Below are 6,591 nucleotides of genomic sequence, written 5' to 3' on the forward strand. Positions count from 1 at the left end.
GATTTCTGGAAAGAGACATTGCTGCCAAGTGTATTCAAATGTATTTCTTGCCACTTTGAGCTCCACAAGCAGAGTGCCATCTGGTTAAATTATACTGGAAAGAAGGCAGATATCTCTAAAGCTGATATCTCCAAAACTTAGCAACATACACCAATACAATGTAGATGGATAAATGGCACTACAGCTCAGAGAAAAAAATCTTTTTGACTTTGGGGTTAACTGAAATAGAAATGTTTGGATGAACTCAAACACTTCTACATACATACAGATACATTCTTGAACCTTTGAGGTGTGATAAAACATTCTAAACTCAAAGTTAATTTTCTAGCTTTTAACTGTATCTCATGACCCTCTTCAGGGAATTGAAGTGTCATCACGTGATCAAAGTTGTGTACTTGGGTATATTCTGTACTGTAAGGAATACAGTCTAGACCTTCTCTATGTGAGAAGTGTCCTGAGATAACTTAAAATTGAATTGAATTGAAGGATATGGCCAAAAGCTTGATTTGTTACCACTCATTACTGTATAAAAGATGAACAAGTGTTTCTTAAATGCTCTGCAACAACAGCAAATCTCTAGATGCCTTCAGGCATAAATGTATCATTGTCCTGCTCATAAAGATAATAATATCCACTTAGCCAACGCATGTCAAAAGTAACTGCCTAAATGGTGGTAATTGGATGAATTTCTGTGGCAATGCAAATAAAGGGTAATTGCCACATCCACTCCAGGCCACCGACAAATCCTCTACCGTCTGGAAAAGGAGAAAGCGGCCCATGTATATACGCCACGAGGCTCCCCTGCAACATATTCCTATTCATAGTGCACTCGCATATCTTAAACAGCTCATTTGAATTGGTCCGCTGCCAAGCGAGTCTCTCTCCTTCTTAACAAACAAACACAACGACAATATTGCGAGTCAAGCTGTTGTTTGTTACTGGGCAGCGAGATGACGGCGGCTCTGTGACTCCTGCATCACAAACCAGTGTGTAGTGACCTGACCCGCTGCTAAAGGAGTATGCGAGGATGCTGAGGATGGGGAAGGAGACATCAAGCCCAGGCAGATGGGATGAAACAATGGCACAATGCAGAGCGTCTGTGACAGGCTGCGCCAGCTGATCAAGGCAGCAGCAATTTACTGGCGATGAGAGGAGATCTTGCAAACACCAAATGTTACCAAATAGCAGAGCTTTGCTTTTAGAATTACGATAATTTGTCTCCTGACAGGATCTATATAAGCCGTTTCTTTGTCTTATTATGTCCTCTATGGATGTAGCAACAGTGACTGTCTTTTATTTTCCCAAGTATTGTTCTTTATTAAGTGGAACAAAGAACATTACTCAGTGACATGTTGGCTCCTGCAATTTACTATGTAGGGTATGTTGTCTACATCCACTTAGGTAATTAAGACAGTCACAGCAGTGTAGATTTCAGGGCAGATCAAACAGTACTGTGTTGATATGGGAAACAGAGGAAGACTAGTCTCCACCAACTCTGTTATATCATAATCCCTGTTCCTTCAGCCTGATTAAAACATTTCAACAAGAGCCTGGGCTGCCTACCGTGGTAGCGCCGTAGAGAGGCTTGGTGTAGAAATATCACAGCTCCCTCATTAGTGAGAGGGGATTTCATTTGGAATATCTCACCGAGCACTTTGAGAGAAGCGGCTGTATTTACATTTAAAAGATCCAAAGTGGCCGTCTGAAGCTAGCTACCTCTTTTCTTAATTGCTGGCTTCAGTTGTCCATGAATACATCCACTTTATTACTGGCTCTCATTACTGGACGGCACTGAGGAAAGTCTCTTTCTGTCTCCGTCTCCTACAGCCATCCCTACCCCCCACCCCACCTCTGTCTCCCTCTCCAGCAGGGCAGGACCACATCTGAGTTCTCCCAGTGGCCAAAAGACACAAACAATCGAGAGGGATTAGACCGTAATCCTGTTTTTACTTTCATCTGCCACATATTCAAAGGAGAAGCTCTGTGAAGCATGGAATTCTTGAAGGATGTGCTCCATGGGAAAATGAGAGGAATCGCTGTAAACAATGCAGCAGAATGGGGATTACAAGTTTTAAATGACATGAAGACAACAAGCTTGACAACAGATTTAGTCTCAGTCTATACTGAACAAATCTTTGCTTGCCAGTGGATTTAGACAGCAAGATACAGTGGAAAGTGAACAGTGGGAGGTCACCTACTGCATCTGTCTTCACTAAAGGTGAAGTTCAGCATTAAAACTTTTCAAACCTAGGCTTTTCACACTGATTTAGTTTACAAGCACATTAAGGGGTCATGTAAACAACATATTCTGTTTGAGTATTCCTAATTAGTTTTTATTCTGAATGGAGCATTTTCAGATTGAGACATGTGGGATATGCTGATATTATTCAGGTTTTAGGAGCATACTGTAGACGGTTTCGGAATATATATATATGATTAGAGCTCTGTGCGTTGTAAACAAACCAACTAACTAACAGTTTCCAAGGCTGCAGTAGAGACTGACTGGAAGGAGAAACACACCCACTTTTAAATATAAATATCAACAGGTTCTTAGCTATGTGCAAATATCACAATGCCGATCTTTTCAAAAAGGTGGTTGAAAGAATGAAAGAGGGGGTCAACAAGTCTGGCACCGGTGGAAAAATTTATAAAAATACTGATGCAAAGAGACAACATAGCTCAAACAGCTCCAACCTTTACCACAGGAGCAACATGACTGCAGTTTGAAAAGTACAGAATCAGAGTATGCATGGCTGCATGTAAATGGGAATATTAGTGGAGTATTCATTTTCATTAGCTATGTAAACACCATATATTATATATATATAATATTATAATTTATTTTTCAAAATAAGGACAAAAAAACACAGTCAGTGTCACTAGACATTTTAGTTAAACATGCCATACACTTATTATTATTACTAAATTGGAAATGCCATCAATTGGCATGCAAGAGGTACTAGCAAAGGGAAGCTGCTCATATTCAAAACTTTCTGCACATTCCAAACATTTCCCATTGTTTTGGAATGATTTTTAGGAATTATGTACAAAAATGTCTCTACTTTTGAAGCTGACTGAAAACAAGAACACAACACATTTTGGTTAAAACCGATTAAAATGTTGTTGATATCTATGATAAAATGAGACCTCTAAATAAAAACCATAGGCTCCAAAGTTTAAATCTACACACAAGCCATGACAGTCAAAATCACAAGAAATCACACCTTTAACATAAGAGATTACAGGTCCCATGTTGAGCAAAACTGTCTTCTTCTTTTCTTTTTAAAGTAATTACCTTAAGATTAGATAGCTTACCAGCAACAACACCTCTAAAAGTAAACGTGAAAAACATTAGCAGCTCATTACTTGCCATCCAACTCCTCCTCCTTTTCCCTTCTGGCTCCTCCATGTTTCTTTTATGGCAGATTGCAACCATTGCTTTTGAGTTGCATACTGCCACCCGGGCCCAGCGCCATAAGAGGGAGCAAACTGAGGGGGCTAAGCCGCCTTTTTTCTGTTTAAGTTTTATCTCTCTAAAGAAAAGTAGCAAAAACAACAAAATGACTGGCTGATACGTACTGAAGCAGAGGAGATCAATAGACAGACAGAGAGAACACATCGCTGGTTTCTTCACCTGCTTGCTTTTTGGGGTTATAAACAGAACCTTTTCTAATCTTCCCATTGTAGCAATCTACAAAGTGACGAGACAATCCACTGATTAATAATGTATTCTTTCATTTAGCGTTATGTTGTTATTTAGCCTTTCTGAAACTATTGCATGGTCAAAATCAATACATATTATTTTATGAAAAAAATGGCCCCTAGCAATTTGTAACAGCCCTTTCAGTCACTACGTCCTGGCACCTGGCCTACTGCCACCCCCTACTTTACCGGAGGTATTGTTGCGTCTATGAGTTGCGTTCTTACTGCTAATCCAAATAAAAGTCCTCCACTAAGATCATGTTTTTATTGGAAAGGGTTTAATGTATATGTTAAAAATTGAGGGGGTTGTATCTTTGTCCATTACACAATGTACAAAAAAGTACACTGGAGAAAAAATAAAGTTTAAAAAACTACCTGGTAAGTTCTGAAAATATGTGTTCTCTATGTTGTATTTTTATTTATACAGTTTAAAGTTACAGGGACAGTTCACATTAATGAACATTTCTGTTTGTGCCAGTTTCGTCGTTCTAGCTAAGTAATCAGCTTCGGTCCCTGGGCAGGTGTGATCACAGCTACATTCATATACTATTAACTAAGTTAGTAGAAGTTAGTTATGAGATGAGGAAAGAAGAAGAAGTTTGGAAAGTTTGCTACATTTTCTGAGGACACTGCAAAGTTTATTACGCATCTAACTGTAAACAGCTACATCACATCAATGCTGGGAGTTGGTGAAATACTGCCCCCTAGTTTTTTGGAACCTGTGACCAGGAAAACCACATTGCTCCTTTAAGCATCTGATTCCAGCAGTATGTATGATGCATGTCTCTGAAAATAAGGGGTGCAAATTGTATAAATATTATTTTCCTTCCTTATTTTCCATCAAATTTGTAGCTTTTCTGCAAAATGTAACAGGCAGCATCAAGACACTGCAGAAATTAAACTGAGCAGTTGGTGTTATTCTTGTAGGCCCCTAAGAGTTCATGACTGAGTAATCCAAGCCTGTGTGTATCGCTGCTCCACTGCCTGCAGGTCCCAGAGGGGAGATTGAGACTGACATATCAACACAGGAATGACCTTGCCCCCCTCTACCCCCCTTACATCACACAAACACATTACAGCCCACACAACCCACACCTGATCCGTGTCACTCAACACAAGCAACACATGCACACACACGGCCGTAAACCAATGCAGCGCTGGCATTCTGATGTTCAGGAAGTTCTTGCGTGAAATAATGCTTTCTACTTTCTCAAAATAGTTAACAATACAATACAATACAATACAAACAATAAGAACAACAAGGTATTAGCATGAGCATTGATAGCCACCATGCCTGCACACACAAATGAAAAATGTTTGCTACAAAGACACCACAAAAAATCACCAAGTATGACAAATAAAATTATAAAAGAGGAGTTTGACAGATGTCTGCCTTAACACACATCATCATAAACTTTAAATTACTATTATTTAAAGGACAGTGCTGCTCATTCCCAAACTGAAAATCGGAAACCACCATGAATGTGAAGAAATCCTGAAATAAAATGTATGCATGTATGAAATGTGAAAAGTGACTCTGAGATTGAGTTACATCTGGCAAATGCATGCAGAATTTACATCTGTATCCTTTAGCACATTCTTTGGAGTGCGGTGCAGGCTGTGTTGTCTAGCTGTCAACACTTTGCTTGGCCCAAAGCCCTGGGATTACACAGGAGCTGATGGCTGTCTGTCACAAAGACAGGAAACTTGAACACTCTGCAGATGGAGGGGAAAGGGATTACTGAGTGCATCTCAGACTTTAACCTTAGTCCAAGGCTCAGTAGGTAGAATAGGTGTTTTTGGTATTTCCTAAAGACACACTGACAGGATATACAGCTGTTTTTGCTGTGGTTCAGCTATTTAATTTAGTTAGTTTTATTATTTTGTTTAAAAAAATTCCATAATATATATTTTTAAACCATTTTAGCCTTTTTCTATTGCAGGAAAGCAAAAACATAAAATGTAGTGTAGTGTACAAATAGTAGCTATTGTCACAGGTTCTGCTTTTCTTTTCAGTCCTGCTTTAATGGATGAGCTCCAGGAAGAGACTGTCCTCTTAAGGACAACAATAGCATCAGTCCCCAAAAAGTGGCATTCAAGTGACAAAGTCTGCTAGGGTCCGTAAGATGGGAGCAAAGGCGGATGTCCGATGACGTAATTCCAACTAAGTCACCAACATTGACTTTTTAAAAGCATGATAACGATCATCCCCTAACCTTAACATAGTTCTTGACCCGAACCACAATTCAATTCAATTCAATTTTATTTGTATAGCGCCAATTCATAACAGAAGTTCTCAGGACACTTTTCAAATAGCACTCATTCATGTCCCATTAATGTATGTTACAACTTCACTTTTCCCCGAAGTTCTTGTGCTTTCTCGTCTCGCAGGTTCTCATGGATCCTGGTGGAGCCTCCTGCCATGGTCCTGCTTGACTACAATTGCTAAATCACTGATCATGATTACTGTTATTATTATTATATATATCATAATATTATTATTGCTACAGTTACGTTGTTACTGTTGCCGCTGCTCGCTGCCCCCATCGTTGCTTCTGTATCGTCATCGCTCTTTTTCATGATCGTCATCGATCATTATATTAATGTAGTTGTTGCTACTGTTGTTGCTGTACATCTGTCTGTCTCTCTCTGTTTCTCTCGCTGTCTCTCTCTCTCTCTCTCTCTTTTCTCTCTCTGTCTCTCTCTCTCTCTTCTCTCTCTCTTTCCCCCAACTGGTCAAGGCAGACGACCACCCACTAGAGCTGAAGGGTCTGTCCTAGTTCTGCCTGTTAACAGGCAGTTTTTCCTTGCCCGTCGCCAAGTGCTGTCAATGGTGGGGAAACTGTTGGTCTATAGATGGTTAAAGGAGTTCGGTCTAGACCTGCTCTA

Source organism: Morone saxatilis, unplaced genomic scaffold (assembly GCF_004916995.1).
Source record: "Morone saxatilis isolate NCDOM2014 unplaced genomic scaffold, NCSU_SB_2.0 Contig16, whole genome shotgun sequence".
NCBI lineage: Eukaryota > Metazoa > Chordata > Actinopteri > Moronidae > Morone > Morone saxatilis.